This window comes from Calidris pugnax, unplaced genomic scaffold, assembly GCF_001431845.1.
Source record: "Calidris pugnax isolate Ruff unplaced genomic scaffold, ASM143184v1 scaffold123, whole genome shotgun sequence".
NCBI classification, from domain to species: Eukaryota; Metazoa; Chordata; class Aves; order Charadriiformes; family Scolopacidae; genus Calidris; species Calidris pugnax.
The window spans coordinates 959,879-980,660 of record NW_015090876.1 but is presented as its reverse complement, the minus strand read 5'-3'; the positions used below and the strand labels follow the sequence as shown (position 1 = coordinate 980,660).

The window sequence follows — 20,782 nt, the reverse complement described above, 5'->3', positions numbered from 1 at the left end:
AAGGAAAGAGATGGTGCTAAGCTTGTTTCTGGGACAGCAAATCTGACAGTGTTTTCACTCTCCAACACACGCCGAGGTCTAACAGAGCTGTGTCACCTGCAGAAACTTGGGCAACATCTGATATGCTTAAGGAGCTGGAACAACACAAGTACCACGTAGTTTAATTCACATAAACTGCTGATAAAGTGGAGCTGCCATCGTTTACTACTGATGTGTAGGTAAGGTAGGATTTCTTCTAAAAGCAATTCTCTAACAATTACTTCTAGAAAAATCAAAACTTGAGTAAAGATCTGAATAAATGCTCAAATCTATCTAGTAAATCTTTACAATGAAAAGGAAGTGTTATTAAAGTCACTCCTTCAGCTTAAAGAATTAGTTTTTTCCCCTCTTGTATGATGAATGCAGTTAACTGACACTGGGTGGGAGTAAAACTGAAACGCTTATTAGAAACCAATGGATTTTGTTTAAAATTCGTAGCAGTGAACCAAAACATATCCTAGACCACTTGGCATATCTTTAGAAAAGTGAAAGATTTAAGTCACCCACAATTTGTGATAATTTAAGCTAGACTTGCTTGTCAAAAAAACCCACAAAACAACAAAGGAACATTCTGAAGAACCTTCTCTTCTACAGATAAGCTTCCCTTTAAGGCTTGAGAGTTTTAATAACAGATTTGCTCATCTTGTACAAAATCCTTTAGCGGTTCTATTGAGAAGAATATAGGCAATGTTTGCAATGAAAATTTACTCTTGTGAGAAAAACGTGTTACTGGTTTTACGTGTTGGTTTCCTTTTTGGTTTTTTGATTTATTTATTGTTTTTTTAAAAACACCCAAGCTTATCTGTGTATCACACTCAAATCAAGTGCCTCTTCACATTAGTAGATACAAGAATCCCTGAACGTACTTCTTAGGAGTAATAAAATAGTTTCCCTCCTGCTTTTATATGGAAACAATCTTGGGCAGAAGCCCATTCTCCTTCAAACACTTCCCTTTCATTTCTCAGAAGAAAATGCTCTGTTCAGTAAGAAAGCACTCTTCATTGTTTAGAACATGTGTCTCGCAGTTGTAGCCATGTCATAAGGATGATAAAATGTAAAGTCCTGCTGCCTTTTAATAATTTTCAGCAGCAAAACACATTACATACATCACAGATCAAGGCTGTGTCAGTCATGAGCAAACAGACAGTAGGTGCCCTCCCCAAGTCACTAAATCTGAACAAGAACATTCTCCAAATATCATTTCTGATCCCAACACCAGTAGAAATTCTTAAGCCGTGCATCCTCCTCCATATCATAGGCTTGAGACAGCAGAATAGAATTATTCCCCTCCAGTGCAACTGTAAACAGATGCAACACACCAGTTGATTGAGAAGAGTGAGACTGGAGAGAAGAGGATTTGATGTACTGTGCAAGTACACGCTTTTATGGAGAAAAAGGAGGTGTCTTTTCATGAAGAGAACACACAGATTTGCAAAAAACCTACCATGTTATCACAAAAGCTTTACAGTGGATCACTAGCAGAAAAAAAGTTAGCTTTTTGGGGGGAAGTTTCCAAAGAACAATTGCTCTAAGAGCTTCCTTACAATCATGAATTTTCATAAGGTGAAAGTAATTTCCTGTATTTTTTGGCACTCTGATGTATCAGAAGAGATATCACAGACCGCATGAATACGAGAAAAGGTCTTCCTGTACGGCATTAGTCGTATTTAGGAGATGGTAGAGCCCAAAAAGAAAAGGTCACTGAAGCTACAAACCTCCCCACCCTCTCTCCATTGTGTTTTGACCTACACAATGCCTTTAGATGTGCAACCAGACTGCAAACGGGCTGTCCCTGATACAACTTGTTCCCATTTTCTCCCCAGTTGCTGTAAGTCCCTGCCGTGCCCATGCACCCTCCCACGCCAAGAGCAGGAAACAGCTGGATTCCTATAAACTGCTGGGACACACACAAGCAAATTTACCTGATTTACAGCTTCTGCCTCCCTCATTTCCCACCCCGCGCATCAATCATTTTAATATTTTGCACCTTTATAAGAAGGTAAGAAAATAATCTGATTAACGAAAGAAAAAAAAAAAAAATGCAAACGGGCTGTCTCTGATACAACTTGTTCCCATTTTCTCCCCAGTTGCTGTAAGTCCCTGCCGTGCCCGTGCACCCTCCCACGCCAAGAGCAGGAAACAGCTGGATTCCTATAAACTGCTGGGACACACACAAGCAAATTTACCTGATTTACAGCTTCTGCCTCCCTCATTTCCCACCCCGCGCATCAATCATTTTAATATTTTGCACCTTTATAAGAAGGTAAGAAAATAATCTGATTAACGAAAGAAAAAAAACCAACCATGTCCACTTCTGCAGCAATTTGAGGAAACTGGGCTTCGCTCGATTCTTACACAGCTCTTCATAACATGGCAATTAAGCCAAATAATTCATTCTGGGAAATTTTAAACAGTAATTGCAAAACACTTGGATAGCTGGGAAGCCAAGTCAGGTTGTGGAACAGGTGTGAACACCATATGCACGGTCTGACAGATCTGAAGATGTCTGAATATTCTTTTCTAGCGCCGAATTCAAAAGACATCCAGTACTGAAGTCAAAATAGCTGTTTCCAGTCAAAACAACAAATCCCTCAAGCTCCAGAGGGTCTGAAGTTAAAAAAAGCTCAAAACATTAAAGCACACAAACCTGAAGGGAGAAAAAACAACCCAAGCCCACACCATGCACTCAAACTTTAAAGACAATTGATTCCCTGATTAAATCCTACATTACGGCCTATGGAAGTGTGGATTCAGTTCCTGCTCCAAAGACCCTGCTCCGCATCTTGGTCTGAGTCACAGAAGAGTTGGGACATTTCAGTCCATCGAGCAGCACAGAACAACTGCAGACAACACCAACCGACTTGATGAATAACTTGTGATGTACTTAAATGAGGAAAATATGGAAATTCCAGGTGTTAGGACTGTTTTCTATTAGCATTTTTAATCAGAACATTTGTATTAACTGAGCATTCATTTAGTTTTTAAATTTTTTCCTTGGCATCCAGGGAAACTACATAGCGCTATTAATTAGATCTAGAAGTTAAGTTTGTTTAGCTTTATATCAAGTTGCCTTTGAATTCAGTTTTGAATGCCATTGATAAATTATTATTTATGCTAAGCTACCTCATGCTCTGGGTATATACACATATACAATAAATATGTATAAAAAATACATATACACAAAGAGTTTGAGTTGTTCATCAAGGTAGGTCTTCCATTCAAGGCAAATTATTATCAAAATAAAAAGTAACAGCTGCCCCTCTCATGTTGAGCTATTTTCTTCTCTTGAAGATGCTGACCACAAGCAAACTGGGTTTGCTTTTTCGGTGCAAATTCTTAGCGTTTCTCCAAAGTCATCTAGCTGTTCCACTCCATTCAAAAGCTGGCTTAGCACTTCAAATGCTCTCTTAGCCAGTTATTTCTGGTTCACTAGCATGACTTGCTAGAGAAGTGGCAGCAAATATTTGCAACTGATTCATCAGATACTAAAAATATCTTTACACAGATTGACGACTTCAATTGCATTAGTTTAATGGTTCTAGTGAAAAAAACCTACATAGTTTTTTGAACGTGGCAATCTATTTTGAACTATGCTTACAAGCAGCAAAATAGAAGTGAAGGCCAAAGTTATTTATACTACATTTAAATACCTGAAGAGAGGTATTTAGGCTATATAGTCTACCTAATAGGCTATTAGTATATTTCCCATTTGAAAGTTCGATCAACAAAGCCTGGGATGGCCATTATCAATTTTGCTGTTGATAAAAATCAACTAGCTTTTTTTTTTTTTCATTGCCCTTAATAATAAATCATGGTGTCAAAATGCCATCTTCCATCCTTGCCCTGTGCTTGCCAGGACAGTGGTGGGGGAGGGAAGAGTGACCTCCCAGTTATGAATTCGACATAATTCAGATACTCCTTTTTAGCACACCAGAGCAGAGTGGGGAACCATTAGTCTTCCTTAACTTCTTGCTCACCACACAAGAGTTACCACAAACGCTCAGATGATTCATTCTCTCACTGCTAATCTCTTCTCCCTCTGCAATACATATCCTCTGAGTAACGGTTCTGCCAACTGGGACCAAGTGAAGGAATAAGAGATGCTGTTCCCATTGTTCAGCGGGATGAGTCACTGCACATCTGGGAACTGGGGGAATCGAGAAACACAAACAGAAGGCCTGAAACGAGCCCACAAGTTCCCCAATGCAGCACCACAATCGGATTATTTTTTTTGTTTTAAATTATTGTTATTTTTTTTAAACTGCCTTATCTGCAGTATAAAGTTTGGTGAAGCCAGAGGAAATAGGCGTTTTAAATTATTGTTATTTTTTTTAAACTGCTTATCTGCAGCATAAAGTTTGGTGAAGCCAGAGGAAATAGCCAAATTTGCTTAAAAGCTGACTGGTGGAGGAGAAAGGGAGGAAAGGTGAAATGGAAAATACACTCTTGCTTCCTGAAATAGTGTTTTAAAGCTCTTATTTTATATGCTAGATTATTTTAAACACAGCATTCTCAAGCTGAAAAAGCCACAAAATTAAGAAGTTTCTATTCCATATATTTTGTACTATATGAATGTCATCTTAACATTAGATCCAAATAAGCCACCATGAAGATAACTAATTGAATTTAACATCTCTGTCCCTTCAGGCTAGGTTCACAGCACATAAGAAATCTGCCCACAGAAATATCGTAACTAATCTGGCATCACTTCCTTTGCCATTGAGAGCCTCATTGCACAAAGCAAGCAGAAAACACTTGGGCAGAGTTCCCAAGCAGTATTCATTTCATGAAAATAAACGCACAACAGATCGTACGTAGATTGCTTTAAAATACCCACAGAAACCGAGTAATAAGAAATGTTCTGCAAAGCTAGAATTTATCAACTCGTCACTTTAACCCTCAGCCAGTTATTCCAAGTGACAGTTGGTCAGATCATAAATGATAGTGAAACATTCTGTTGTCCAGTTCCCTAAAATACAGGCTCTTTTTCAACTTTTCCTTCTGAGAAGCAGTTCCTCTAAATTCTGCTCTGAACTAAAAGACTTGAAAGGGGATCCTCTGTTCCAAATTGGCTTTTTTCCTTTCCTTGTCCCAAGGCCTTTTGGACATAATATTAATTTAGCCCTTCCTGATCATTCTGTCTCTAGCTGCTAAATTTAGAGTGCACAATTTAAGGTAGACCTGTCAGTCTTTGCTTGTTCCAGATGATGAATTAAACCACAAAGGAAGGAAACGTTATACTTTAAGGAAGCACATCATACTAGATTCCCACAAATACAGCAAAACATGCAGAGAAATGGATAGTGTAAGCAACCACCACAAACTGCAGCTGAGTCTGCAAGGGGAAAGCAACAGTGATCCCAATAAAAAGAACTGTCGTGTTTGTATCCCACTCTCCCTTCAGGAGCTATAAAATATTCAGCGGCAGCACTGAGAAATACAGAGGAAATCCAGGAGACTTCAGGAATCTCCCAGCTTTTAACCTCTGAGATCTCAGATACACAAATGGGATGGACTTAACACACTGACACGAAATTTCATCCAAAGCTGGTCTTTATATAAGGGACTATTCCATCAGGGCTGCCAGAATGCACTGCCAGTGCTAACTTTCAATGTTAACCTGCAAGTGAAATCTTTGTTTTTCAAATACCCAGACCTCATTTGTTCGGCGTTTCCTGGGATGTTAATCACCTGTTGATTGTAAGGAGTGTGAAAGTTACCAAGATGTTTTATAAAAGCAAGATATCCAAAGCAGAGGCCCAAGGGAAGAGCAAGGTTACAAGCATAAAAGTAGGATAAAATACCTGGGAGACAAGTATCTGAAAATGTTGGAGACTGTGTTAGATCAGCCACAGTTTGGGGTATGGAGATGAGGGCCTCACCAGTAAAGAGAGACACGGGAAATGCTCTTCGACTGTGTTAGATCAGCCACAGTTTGGGGTACGGAGATGAGGGCCTCACCAGCAAAGAGAGACACGGGAAATAGTGAGAACCTGTGGACACCACAAGCTGGTTGATGTCCTGCCACCACGACCCATGTATCCTTTGGAAGTGAGCACATAGACACAGCTCTTGTTTCTGCACCTTGTTTTCACCAAGGGAAAGAGCAATCCTTTACAAACCCCAGAGACCCAGGGTTAAAACGCTTCTGAGGAGCAACTGTAAACAAACAGTCCCTCTCACCAAACCTGAGGCTCTTCCAACAAATTACTTCTAAATCTGCGCTTCTATTCAGCCTCACTGGCAACGGGGCATGGATTTACTACAGCATAAAGTGTGTTCTCTGTGACAGCTGATGAATTAAGTATTATTTTCCAAGGAGATAAGCAAGTCTGTGCTTGCTAAGAATTCACTCAGAAGGATGCTGAAGTAACCTAAATTGCCCTGAAATGCTGCTGCCCATTCTACACTGTAATTCTGTTCTACAGATATACTACATCCTGTCTGGGCACTGAAATTTATTGACACAAGACAAACATTAATTTTTCATTCAATCGCCAGTTCCGAGGCAGAGACTAACCACTTCTCCTCATTTAAGCCATAGAGAATTCTAATTATCAAATCTCTCCAACATTATTTAACTTCCTCCTTAACAGGAGACTGAGCTGCTGGCTCCCATCCAGGGGCTCCAGTGCTTATCCAAGCTGCTGCTATCTGTACCCTACAAACATACCAACTACAAAAAAAAAAAAAAAAAAAAGGACCCTTTGGTTCCAAGCTTCCTCTGAAAACTACCTCTTCTTTCTACCGCCTAGTCATACAGTGTAGGTATCGGATGTTAAAGTTTGAAAATGTTTTAAAAACCTCATTATTTGTCAGCTCAGTAGGAACAGGCAATGCAAAAATCTGGTGTCCGAGTCAGGATGGCTTCCTGTAAACTCATCCTACATGACACACTGCCCAAACCATATGCTTTACGGCACATGGATTAAAAAAAGCAGGCAATGAATATTTAATTTTCCCCTAAAAAAGCTCTCAATCAGTGATAAGAACTGTAAATCCCTGTGACCAAGTGAAATTTTAGCCTTATGGCTAAAAAACACTCTTAACAGGAACAGAGTTCTTGTGGGGAAGGGCAATTCCTACCCGCGTTAGCTTTTCCCAGCAATTAGACATAGCAACACTTTCTGAAAGTGCTGCAAGGGAAAAAAGAAAAGTTACATGTTTTCCTGAAATTCTAGGTGTTTCTACATCAACAGGATGTAGATGAGCAATTACTCTTGGTACTTTGTTAACAATTCTGTCCATTTGTCTCAAAGATGCACACCAGCAACAGTGTCTCAAGGAGGAAAGGAATTTTCTGTTAATAGACCAAGACAGGCTCTTCCCACACTATGAGCTTCAAGAAACGGCAACAACAATCCCTATGATTTTGATTTTACTCCCACTCACTGTCTCCTCATCAGTGCTATTCCTGCTTCACAGATTTGCAACGACGGGAAGAAAAGCAGGTGCAAACAGTCTGGCCACAGACAAAACAAAGATGCACAGCGCAATACAAATGGGATAAATTAGTGCTTTAAAAAAAGAAATTCTAGAAAAATCCTTAACCAGATAGACTTGAACACTTATCTACAGTGATTTAGCATCTCCCAGCCCTCACTGACTAGCAGCTAGCAAGGTTCAAGGAGTAGATGCAAGGGGTTATATACCCAATTCATGGGGGAAAAATCAGTTATGTTTAAAAAAAACAACAAAAAAATAGTCTGATTACTGTATCCGACATCAGCAGTGTGCCCAGCTCACAGGCACTCCCCCTGGCAGGGGTGGACGCCCAGCTCACAGGCACTCCCCCTGGCAGGGTGGACAGAGCTAGTTGTAAGCATCCCATGGAAGGATTCCTTCCTGTTTCCCTGCCAACTGTCCGGGCGCACACATTGTCTGGAGCCACTGCCAGAGCCCTTTCATCTCCGGCACCGGAGGTTCTCCGTGAGGCTGAACCAACACACGCCAGCTCAACTTCTCATTCCAAGCACAGCCGGCTCAAACGCACAGGGGAAGGCAACTGAAAGCAGCAATTTTGCCACAGTTCAAAGAAAGTCCCGAGCTGTAAATGGAAGGATGGATCCAAGACCCCGGCCAAGCACTAACAAATTATCCTATTTATTCTCAGTGGGCAGCTGCCGTGCAAAAACGGGCATTTCCAACTAACCCATCAGTATTTAGAAGCAACTGGATGTTTTCACAAATCACCAGGAATGATGCACAATCAGGTTATTATGTGACCTTAGTCCCGTGCTTTGTGTCCCAGCAGCTCAGTATGCAAACCTGAAACTTGCTTTGTTTACAGAAGGCAGCTGCAGAACTACAACAGCCATTGACAAAATAAATAATAATAATAATACAACCTTGTGAATTAATCGAGTCAGCAGTGGTGGCTATCTGATCAAGACTAAGTCACAAGTTTACCAGTGAGTTTCCCCTTCAAATCTTATCAGATCAAGGGATGGGAAATACATATCTTAGATCTCGTGGGCTGAAAAAACAGCTAACGCCAGCCATGAGAGAATGTTGAGCTTGGACTTTTCCATGGCAGGTGGCCAGCTGGAAAGCTTAGCAACTTGAATGCGTTTACAACAGGCATAACCTTGAGTATCTCCCAGAACGATGCTTCCTTCTCCACTTCTACACCAAAGCATCTGTTTCAGAGCGCCCTAATGCTCCGCTTTCTGTGGAAAGATGGGCTCAGACATGTTTCACTGAAGTTTGTCTATGCCTGTTGCTAAAAAGTGTCTATAAGGATTGGAAAGAGTCACCCCTCACATTCATTTACAATTTTGCTTTCAAAAAGATTTTCTCATTTTGCCTGTATGAATACAGCCAAGACATCTTTAGATGTGATGTCGACTAAAATGATGGTCTTGCAAGATTCAGAAAGCTGCTCGGTATCTGCAAATATGGTTCTAGGTGGAAATCAGACTGAACTAAAAGTCAAATTAAGTCTTCATTGCATTCAGGTGTGCTATTTAAATTTGATTCCTATAAAACCAAGTGTGTAGGCAGCAGAGTGCAGAAAAAAAATAAATTTCTATCTTGCTTATGTTAGTCTGATGCTTTTCACCATGTCCATTACCTCAGCACCCAGCACACTCAGGGACAGAAAACACAAGGCTCGCAAGCCTGAGGGATTCCTCAAGCCAGTTTCAGCGCCTGATTTTCAAAAATCATTTGCCCTAGAAATTAAGAACTACTACTTTTTCAATAATAGCTTGGTATTTGTTAATTCTGAGACTGATCAGCTCTGAACTATGAGGAGCACCGTTTCTGCCGGCTGTCACTGTGCTCACTTCCCCAGTGACTTCTCAAATCAGTGGAATTCCACTTGCTCTCAGCCCTGAGAAGTCACTCAACAGCTCACGTTCACCCACTTACACTGAGATTGGTGTCACCTTCCACAAAGCCTGACCTCTACATGCACCTGTAAATCCTTTAGATGACTAGTGATCAAATTGTCTCATGTCATAAGCCAAATCCATTTATTTCATTAGATCCCAGCCATACTTGGGGTCCATGGGAGAGGGTTTCAGCCCAGAAGTGACTGCCCTCCCTATAACCCCATCTCTCCTGCTCCACCACACATCAAGTCCAGCAGATGAGTGGTAGAGAACCTCAAACAACCTTCAATGATCTGAAATAAACTTCAGTTTCCATTCACAACCAAGTCAAGTTTCCTCTCTGATATAATTTATGATAATTACCTCAAAACACTTCTTATTTATTCACATCCACTCACAACATATCAATTATTCCAAATATCGCCTCCCCCAGCAGATGAGTGGTAGAGAACCTCAAACAACCTTCAATGATCTGAAATAAACTTCAGTTTCCATTCACAACCAAGTCAAGTTTCCTCTCTGATATAATTTATAATAATTACCTCACAACACTTCTTACTTATTCACATCCACTCACAACATATCAATTATTCCAAATATCGCCTCCTCTACTGAAGACTGTTTTGGCATGAGAAGGGAAGTTCTTCCAAATTTACACTTGAACTCTAGCACTATTGATACGTTAGTATGAAGATTTCAAGTGACCTACCTTCTTTTTATTTAATTTCAGAATTTGTTCTCTTTGAAAACATTCAGGACTGCTTTTCCTACATTTTTCACTTCAGTCCATCCTACCACCCAACTCCCATGTTATGAAACCGAAATTGGAATGGATTTATCTGAGCTGAGAAGTAAAGCTGTTCAGGTACTGATTCCCTAAGTGATGAAACATCCCAGAGCAAAGACTGACAAGGTGAGACGGGGTTGGAAACTGCCAGAACAGCAGCTGTATTAATGGGCAACTCCATCCTATTTTCATGCACATCTACAGCTGAGTTCTTTGACACAGCCCTCAATCGTTACAAAGCTGCTGTCTTGAAGATCAGGCTTACTATGAAGAAAAAAAGTCTACAGCTGAGTTCTTTGACACAGCCCTCAATCGTTACAAAGCTGCTGTCTTGAAGATCAGGCTTACTAGAAAAGGCTTACTATGAAGAAAAAAACCCCACAAGTAATGCTGAAGTCTTGTATCAAATGGAAGCCTTCATTTTTATTCACCCTCACATGCATCTGCTACACACAAAGCAAGCACTATGAACATCTGAAAACAAATCTAAACATGAAAATAGCAATTTGAAATAAGTGACCTAGCTTCCATCCTTATGGCCTCATCTCTCCACATGTAAATAAATCAAATCACAGTAGAAACTGAATTGGGTTTAACAAACTTCTACAAGCTGTTGAGCAAACCAGGCTACTGAAAAAAAATAATCCTAATTAAAGCCCCAGTCACATCCTTCTGAACTGCAGAGGGGGAAACAGCCCAGCCACGCGGACGGCCATCTGAACTCCCAGCAACCTAGAACACACGTGCTGGACTGGGAGAAAGCAGCCAGAAAAAGAGGATATAGTAGGAAGTTGCCTCCTGCCCCCATCTCACATCATCACGGATTCAGTGCTATACTCTCAGCAGACTGAAACTGGATGCATCAAAAGTCTTAAATACACAGAATTCAGAGACGGAATTAAATGGGAAAGAGTTCCCTCAATAAACCACTCTTTTTTCAGTCTGAGATTTTACTGAGTTTTCCAAAGTAGAATTAAGTGAATCTCAAGGAAAGCAAGTCACATTAAGAGGGTTTGGGGGCGGGGTGGGGAGTGGACCTTCTAAGGACAAACAGCAAGAGTTTGTTCAGGAGGAAAGCCAAGTGAAGCACAAGTCTGCCACAGTCTGCACTGCAGGGATCTGTGTTGTATACAGAGGAGACATTTGAAAGGTGTCAATAAATTACTTCTCAGAGCAACATGTTTTCCACTCTCTCAAACAGAAAATCTTGCATGATGTTTCCAAGACATTTTCCTCCCCTCCCCCAAATCCTAAATCAATACTAGAGCAAAATAGGTTTATTCCACAGAGCCGCTTTAATACAGCTGCAAACTAAGGAGGAGGTGGAGGCCACGCTGCCTTTGTAATGGAAAGCCTTCCCAGCTACTGCAGGTCCAGAAAAAGCAGCAAAGCATTGAGCTAACCTTATTCTTCTCTTCGGAGAAGACAACAGGTCTGCTCTTTCCATTAGTATCCAATTATCAGCTGGTTGGTTTACGGCAATATGGGGCCTCCAGACATTTTCTGGAGGAGTATCATGTTCAGATGCATCCTGGAGTCATCTATGAATGAAAACCTCCATTATCACAGTTATCTTTTCACACGAACTCAAAGTCAAATACTGTGTTTCTTCCCTCCCTCTGCTCACCTCCTCTTCTACATCGGTCCCCGTGAAATGGAGCCTTCACTTTGAACCCTGTGCAAACACTTCAGACATCCCTGGAAACATCCAAGGTCAAGCTGGATGAGCCTTCACTTTGAACCCTGTGCAAACACTTCAGACATCCCTGGAAACATCCAAGGTCAAGCTGGATGGGGCTCTCAGCAGCCTGCTCTAGTGAAGATGTCCCTGCTCATGGCAAGTGAGTTGGACTAGATGGCCATTAAAGATCCCTTTCAACCCAAACTATTCCATGATTTCATACTCTGATAACTTGGAACACAAACAGTTTTTATAACCATACAGCATCCTCAAGGTACAGCCATCTTATTTTAGCATTAGGGAATATTTATGGAGGAAAGGAACCGTTGACTTGGATGAAGGCTCAGCAAGATAATGACACTACCATCACTCCTTGGCAAGCACCAGGTTAAGGTGACTCGTGATCACTTGTGATGCCAGCCACTTGTTTCTTAACCCTGATGAGCTTCCCAATTTACAGCAGAGCTTCCAAAAACCACTCGTGCCAACATAAGCAACAGCACAGTGCAAAGCAGAACTCCCCAAACCACCATTTCCTATTGCTCACTGGGATTATTCTCTCCCAGAGCTACGGCCCAAGTTAAGCTCTATCCCTGCATGAGACATTGCGTAAAACACTTAATGTTTTAAGGTAGAGCAGGCTTGTTAGGGAGACAGCAGGAGCAGTGGCAGATAACAGAAGAAAAGGATGTTAAAGAAAATTACAATCTTTTCAAAAAGTCATTGCAAAAGGAGCAAGATTTGAATAGCTGGAAAGAATACAACAGTCAACTGAGTGAGTTATTGCTACCTAATGATCCTACCTGCATTTTCCTTCCCAGCTTTCTGCCTGGTCCTGTCTTTTAAAGAACATACACTCATTAGACATAAGTCACTGTCATTGTGACAAGTCAAGAACAACTTCAAATATCTCTTTCTCTTCAATATAAAAATCCAGAAGATATGCCAGTAAGAATTCCTTATAAAAACAAACCTAGTTTTTAATGTTTTGCTTATTTATTCATCTCTGCTCATTACTTGTTCTTGATCCTCCATAGCTTACTAGAAACTAGGATATTCAGGAAAGCTTGCAAGCATTCATTACCCATTATCCTATTAAATTCAGTGGCCCCTTTGAAAAATCCAAGCCCTAACCTCCTACTGTTCTTCGTTGAGGGAACATTATAGAGAATTTTTAAAGACGTATTAATAAACGTCTCTGCATAACGCAGGTATTTTGTTGTAACTAGAATAAAAGTTCTCACATGCTACCACAGTTTTAACCTCTGCATATGTTAATTATTTCATATATGAACTCTCTCCCGATTTCACCAAATTCCAGTAGGAACTGTTCATTAGACTCCCTTAGTCATGCAAAGAGTGCATGTTTAAATGTACTTTACTTGCTCAGATTCCTGGACCACATTCACACGACTGGGAATCTCTACTGAGATACTAGTTGCCAATTTTGAAGTCTCTTGAATTATTGAGATCCATTAGAAACTTTCTGTACACGGAAATTAAATAGCATAATCAAAAGCTGAAGGCTGCTGAGTGGGTTAGATCTGTCTCTGCCCAGAACTTTCCTGTGCACCAGAAAGGGATAAAGAGATTACTCCAGTGGTTTTTCGCTGCAGTTGGGTACTGGCTCAGACAGCCTGAACTGAAAGTTTCCTTCCTTGTTTCTCACAGCATGTGCCAGCATTTCTTGATGGGAATGCAAAGATTAATTACAGCTGTACTTGCTCTGAACAAATCCTTATATTCAATACAGTCCTGCAAGATTTAGAGTAGCACTAATTAGGGCTTAGAACAACAATTCTGCAAAGACAGACATACTGAGTATTTTTTCTAATTATTTAATGCATAATAAAATTAAAGCTTCTTTCCAGAAGCAGGGTGGCATTTATTCTCAAGAGCTGGGAGCCAAAAGGACTTTTTCCAGTTTAAGAACATTAGATTTTGTGGTTTAGTGCTACTGCTGAAGGTAAGGCATCAAATCACAACTGCTACCACACGCATACAGAGAGAGGCAAGGATGAGTAGTGTTCATTCTGTAATTCTTTTGGGACTCCACACGCATACAGAGAGAGGCAAGGATGAGTACAGTGTTCATTCTGTAATTATTTTGGGACTCTCAGTTCTCTAATAGGCTCAAATACTAAGAGACAAAGACAAAAAAAGTTTGTTCTCAGTAAAAATACACAAGTAAAAAGAAATCTTTTAACTCAAAAAATGGCAATCATTAGGCCAGATGCAAATTCTCATGATGAAATTTCAACATGAGAGCTGTATCTACAAAGTTGTTTCTCTCATTCACCTTAACCACACCAAAAATGAAGTCAAGATTTATGGGCATCCAAGGGCCAAAAGTAAAAACTCCTACAGGCAGCCTTAGACAGTACCGTAAAAATACAAGGCTTTTTAATCTACCTCCAAGAACCTAAAAGTTAAAGAGTAGGACCACACAAAGTCTGAATTTCAACCTTTTGGTATCCACAGACAGCTGGGCACTAATGAAGTGCATTAGTGCACTGTATGCTCTACAGACTTTAGAGGAGATTTTTTCCTTAAGTTTTTGATCTTCAAATAAAAAAAAATTAAAAAAGGAAAAATTGTAGAGTGCCGGGAATTCACTCTACAGAGTGGTAGAACAGCCAGTAGCACAGCCCTTTTTATTCAGCCTCTGTCTCAGTCCCCATATGGTAGGCATATCAATTTCTTGTTATCCACTTATTTATTATGTATGATCTGCTTGTTACTTTCCAACTTATCCTCCCAATTCCATGCAGGCTACATTTCATCCAGCTGTTGCATTTTGTCATAATCTAAGGCCAGGAGCAATTCATGGCAGGAATCCTTTTATTTTTCCACAGAGCATTTAGTACCGAGGGCTTTAATCCTTGGTTGAGACTTCAGGTAGGTACTGAAACAGATTGCTGTTCTCTAACACTTTTCCATTTGCACTGTTTTGAAAAGGGCATAATTCAGGACTCTTCTGGATCTCGTTCTTTCTCTGCAGTAGCAGAAAGTATTTAAGAAGAGCTAATACCCACTTCACCCATCACACAGCTTTCCATGGATGGCTCTGCTTGAGAGAATCGCTTCTCTTACTGAGACGAGACAGTGCACAAGTGGATTTTGCTAGAATTCTGAGTGATTTGCAGCATAAAATGATTTATGACCTCTGATTTTCTAAATGGTTTTGAATCCAGCCTGCTTTAAATCTAAGTTCTCCTCTCACCTTTTGCTCAGGGGCACTTGAAGCAAAACTGAGATTACCCAGTGAAGCTCTCCTTGGTGTGACAGAACGTGGTATGAAGGTGTCCTCGGTGCTGCCTCCTGCCTCTGCTCAGTCCTCAATTTGAACCTCAGTGACTTTCAAGACACACTGGTGCTGGTACAAACACCACGCTGCTTAAGGAGTCCTGGTGGTGGCAGCAGGCCCACTAACATATCTTATTTAAACATTTACTTTTAGAATACTGCAAATATAATAGGAGACTGAGCATTTAACTTCTGGAGATGCAGAGTGACAAACTATACAGCATTAGCCAATACCAACAGAATTTTCTGCAAAGGTTTCCAGCTGCATTTTGCCTTATGGTACCTTTCAATTTTTAATAAAACCCAAACTATAACTCACTAAGTCTCACCTCCTTTAACAAAATGCCACTTTTGTTTGGGAGTTCTTTCTTGAGACTTTGATCTGAAAAAAATTTTCCTATTTGGTTTTAGAGACAGGATTAGAAGCCAGGGACTCCAACTGCTAATCCTTCCTACTACAGACCAGCCACAATGCTCTGCAGTATTATACTTCAACAGGCAATTAAACTTCATCTGCTGTACAAAGATGAGTCAAACTCTATAAATTGACCATAAACTTTTGAGGTCTTGGGATTAGAGGACAGAACTAGAAATAAGAATTAAAATCTGGACCTTTTGCACTTAATTGCTACAATACTGGCAAAAAGCCTTGCTTCAATATTTAACTGAAGAGAAACACCTCTCTAACTCACCCCACTGTATGAGCCCAGAGCAGGATGTTATTCAAGCCACACAGATAAAGCCCACAAGTTAACAATCTTTTAAGATAATACGACATCTCATGTCAGATTAAACCACTGTTTCAGAACTCTAACATAAAAAAAAAAATCAGATTATAATAGGCTATCAGATTAAACCACTGTTTCAGAACTCTAACGTAAAAAAATAATCAGATTATAATAGGCTGTTACTATTATCTTTATAACAACAAACAAGTGGCAAATTTAAGGGAAGGCTTAGTTTATATAACACCACCATTCCTTAAGTGTAATAGCTAAATTCCAACAGGCCTATTAACCATCCACAGCTTCACAATTAGCTTTTAAAGAAATAAAATTTCATGTAACATTGTTAGATACAGATGTACTTTCAGCATTAACACTGTGTAATTACAAAATACCAAGGCACAACAAATCCATTGTTTTTAAAAAAAAAAATAATGTTCTGGGTCAGAGTGGTATGTCCCATCCAGATCTAGCAAAGAAAAAAGTCCACATAACTTCCCCAGCAATCATTTAGTTTCGCAGGAGTTCTGCAAACTAGAAATACCCAAGCAAAGCTCAAAAGTAATTTGGCAAAGGCCTAGTCCCAATTAGATGCATTAAATGGTGACAAGATTTCCCATGCTGGCACTGTAAACTGTGTGGCTATTTCCTTTGTACATCTCACCAGCACTGGTCAAGCCCCAGTGGATTTCACTGATGAAATGGGGGAGTTTCATGGCTCTGGAAAAACATAATAATAAAATCATCCTTACAGAATAAGCAACATTCACAGCCTCTTGTGTAAGCTCTTTTAGCAAACTACTGTTTGAGTATGAAAGGCTCATTTTTGTATCTTGGCCAATTGTATAAACCAGAGTCGATTTGACACTCGGTATTTCCTCAAGTGCATCAGCAAATGCATTATGTCGAAACCAGGCGCAAGTACCGCTGTGTTACAGTGGCATGTATGATGAAAGAAGAGTAAAATGCTTAGAAATAGGCATTTAAGACTAACTCCACTCTGCCTTTGCATCTTAAAGACAAATGATCAGTTTGAAACTTTTTACTTATGTGTTCAAGCAATCTCTATTAAAGTGCACTGAGGAATTCTGACAAAATAGAGCCCACCCCTGTAGATTTAACATGTTACTTCAAAAGTCACTCACTCCTCATGTGAAGTCAGAACTCTGCTTTGCTGCCCAGCCGCTCAATTCACTTGGCTTAGAGAGGCTGGCAATTGCTGCCACACAACCTCCATATGCTACAGCAGCTGCTATAGCATAACGGCTGGCAATTGCTGCCACACAACCTCCATATGCTCTAGCAGCTGGTATTAGCCTAATTCCTGACCATCTCACACTGCTGCCATACCTAGTGCTTCTGTACCAAAGTAAAGCCATCTCAGCAACAGTTTGTCCACTCGGTACCAAGAATTAAGAGGGAATGAGTAGTGCCTCACCTCCATAACACCCAAAACACACAGCTGGCTGCCTAAGAGGCTTTGAAGCCACCAGCTCCTTGCATAAGGAGAATGCAGCCACAAGCTGTACTAAGCTGTACAGGAGCAGGCTGTTCACTATGCAACATTTCCAGCCCACTATCTGTTCTGGCAGGCATAATTTAACCACTTCGATTTATTTCAAGGGTCTGCTTAGAAGGGAAAAAACCCCAGTTAATTCATAGGAGAGTGCCTCGTGTCTTATTACAAATATCCCCAAAACCCCCACACCTCAAAACACCCAGAGAATGGCGAATCGATATAAAAGAAACAGTCAAACAGTCTTTAAAACATTTTCCAGAGTCTTCCCACATCCAAGGCTTCAGAGGCTCTTAGCATTTGAAGTATTACTGGAAGTGTTCCATACAATTCCCTGTGCAGAGATCTAAAAATAGCTATGGACACAGTAGTAAGTTTTTGTCTATATTTGCAGGCCCCTTACTTCCCTCTCAGGAACCACTACTTACCATTAATGCTGACATTTCTTATATTTTTTTTAAAGGAACTATTAAACATTAGAAATTCTTTCAACAGTGCGGTGAACACCAATAACAATAATACATCAGTAAGAATAATGAAATTTAAATTGACACTCTAGTGGTGTATCATTAAGATATTCTGTATATTAAGAATAACTGCATTAAAACAGCTGCTTTTTGCAGCTCCTTGGACAGCCATGCTCTTCTGTATGAAGAAGGGTGGGTATCTGTAAACACAACTCAGAAGCCAGTCTGGATGCACGTGAATAACTCAGCACAACTGCCTTCACTGAAAAAAGGCTTTGGAGTTCAGAATAAATAGCCCTATCAATCCTGAAAAGACTAGAATATGACTTGTAGCACAGGACAAGTCCAGGAGCTGTTGAAATCCATAGTCAGAGGCCAGAAAAGACTCGGTACTTTGAAGGGAAGCAGTAAGAATCATTCAAATAAAAATATTGCTTTGACTAAGAGTAGTTAGGATAGAGATTAAAAAACAAAACCAAAACAGTGTGCACATTTAAAAACCTCATCTGATAAAACAATGTCAATTTTGCTTTAAGGATTGATGAAGCCAGATGACAGCTCTGCAGATCTGCTCCTTGATAGCTTAAGCTCTGTAACAGCGCTAGCGCACAATATATATCTGTTCTGACCAGGACAAAAGTGTAATTTTCTTGCCTGACAAGCCCTATTTGTCCCATCTTTCCCCACAATGACATGAAACATGCCAAGCTGCAAGAAGTCATGACAAGTAGCTAACCTCACTTCAGATTTTACGTTTGTTCTGGACACGTTAAACCAGAAGTGAGTGATTGGCTTCTCGCATTTTCCCACTAGAGACCTGGGAGGAAAGAAAAAACCCAACAAAACAAAACCCACCTGACCAAAGCAGTTCCTACGTTGGCCTAAATCTCCGTGATTTATGACATAAAAGGAAACATCTTTTATGGGTGCAAAAAAATCTTGCAGATTATTATAGAGGCACCTGAACTCCCAAGTGCACCTAAATCCCGGTTATTAGGCTCAAACCGAAGAAGCCCCCACCCTTTGAGCTAACTCATAACTGAAATCCCAAGGTCCTTTCCCCAAGGAAGCCATTCAAAATAGAATTTGTCTCCACCTGCTGGAAATGAACAATTAACACCCAGTTGCCCAAAACTACCACGGGCAGCCCCAAAAGAACAAATGTTACAGGACATTTTCCGACCCGTGATAAATGTATTCCTTTCTACCATACAGACAGAAACCGGGGTGGGATAATGAGGGTGAGGGAGAAGAATCACATCCTGATTACAAAGGAATTCCTATCCCAGTGGTTCAAAAACGAGGACAGAGATGTGACAATGTAACCAAACATACAATGAAGCTTTTGTCCCCAAACTACTTGGCTCGCATACAAGGAACAGAGGAACTTGGGTTGGTGGGGACAGGCTGGGGTGGGGGAAGAGCGAGAGGCTGATGTTTGTGAAAAGAAAGTGAAATTGGTTCGTCTGCTTTAAGAAAGTGAGTGAAGGGGAAAAAAAAAAAAAAAAAAAAAAGAAAAAAGCACCCAGCCATTGTAGAATCCACCCACTCACTTCTGAAAGGCTCAAAGACCCAGACAGGGATTTACAGCCAGCACTTCCAGGCACTGAATATGAAGCAGAAAAACACTCAAATGCCCAGAGGCAGCTTCTGTGGTCCCAGAGAAGCAGCTTTCAGATTGCAAGAGGTTATGGTCAGAGCCATTTTCTTTCAACAAGTTCGGTACTGCTGAGTCAGTCATTAAACCCAGGCTCACAGACCAGAGGAAGACACCTGTACACTGCAATTTTCAGCTCTAGTTAACCAACCAACATGTTTTCACTCTTTATTTTTAAACAGTCACACAGCTTCCTGGAGAAATACAGAGAGTTCAAAAGCAGACTAATATAACCCTATGGCTTAGAAGTCAAAATAATAACAATAGTAAAAAAAAAGCTGATGTTCAGTTGCCTGTAAGATCAGGGTGAAGAAAGTGCCAGTGCTGAGCAAGGTCATTATCAAAAAATCATAGTAATGTAAAGCTTCAAGATTTTGGTGATGATTTTAAGACTACTATAGAGACAAATTCAGTTCAAACCAAGTAAATTCCATTTAATAGCTTGCTTACACTAAATAAGAAAGGGAGTGCTGATGCAGAGGTTTTTTTTAGACTTAGTTAAAATCTGTTCAGAAAAGATTTATTTTCTCAGAGTCCACTATATCTGGCTTCTATTTATTTACACAAGTCTATATCCAGCAAGTGTTTAAACTAAATTAAGGTATGGGTTTACACATATCATATGCAAGTATAAATAAGGCATCTCCTTAAACCACCTGCTTTCTTTAAAAAGTTGTGCAGTTATACATTTAAATTATTTTTTTTAAGCAATTTTCTGCTGCAGATGCACACTGAGTTACACAGAATTTCTGTAATATACTCTTTTGTTGCATAGTGACCAGTTCACAGCTCTGGTGCCTGCAGCAGCTCCTCTTGCCCCAGTAACATTAAAGGGTTATATGAATGCCATCCAAAGAGATTCATGCTAGAACTATACCATGATGTTGAAGATGACAGCATATGAAACGATTGCATGCCTGTATGCTTGGCTTTTATGAGGCTTTTTTATTTTTTGGTATTTCCTGTTTAATCCTCAAAGCCAGAGAATGCAGAGGTAGGCCTACTAGTCCTGGAATGCTATTTATTCAACAAACTGGATTTCTTTTTTTCCAGTTTGATACAATTTTATTGCTAACCAGTACAGGAATAAACCTCCCACATGATCCCAAGCTGAATCTCACTTAAAAACGAAACTCGTGCTTGATCATAGCATTTCCCAGGAAAAAAAATAAACTCTTAACAGGCTGTTGATGCAATTATTGCTTATTATAATGGATTCTCTTAGTAGTTGTCTCATGTTAAATTCAACTTCCCTGTGGCATGAACCAT

General features: G+C 40.2%; 1 protein-coding gene across 1 annotated transcript in view; it reads right to left on the bottom strand.

Annotated features, from left to right (window-relative positions):
• The window catches only part of GNA12 (guanine nucleotide binding protein (G protein) alpha 12), a gene marked incomplete at its 5' end in the record, with an annotated part of 43,987 nt that overhangs the window by 8,470 nt on the left and 14,735 nt on the right, over positions 1–20,782 (bottom strand). The gene's annotated exons all lie outside the window — the stretch shown is intronic.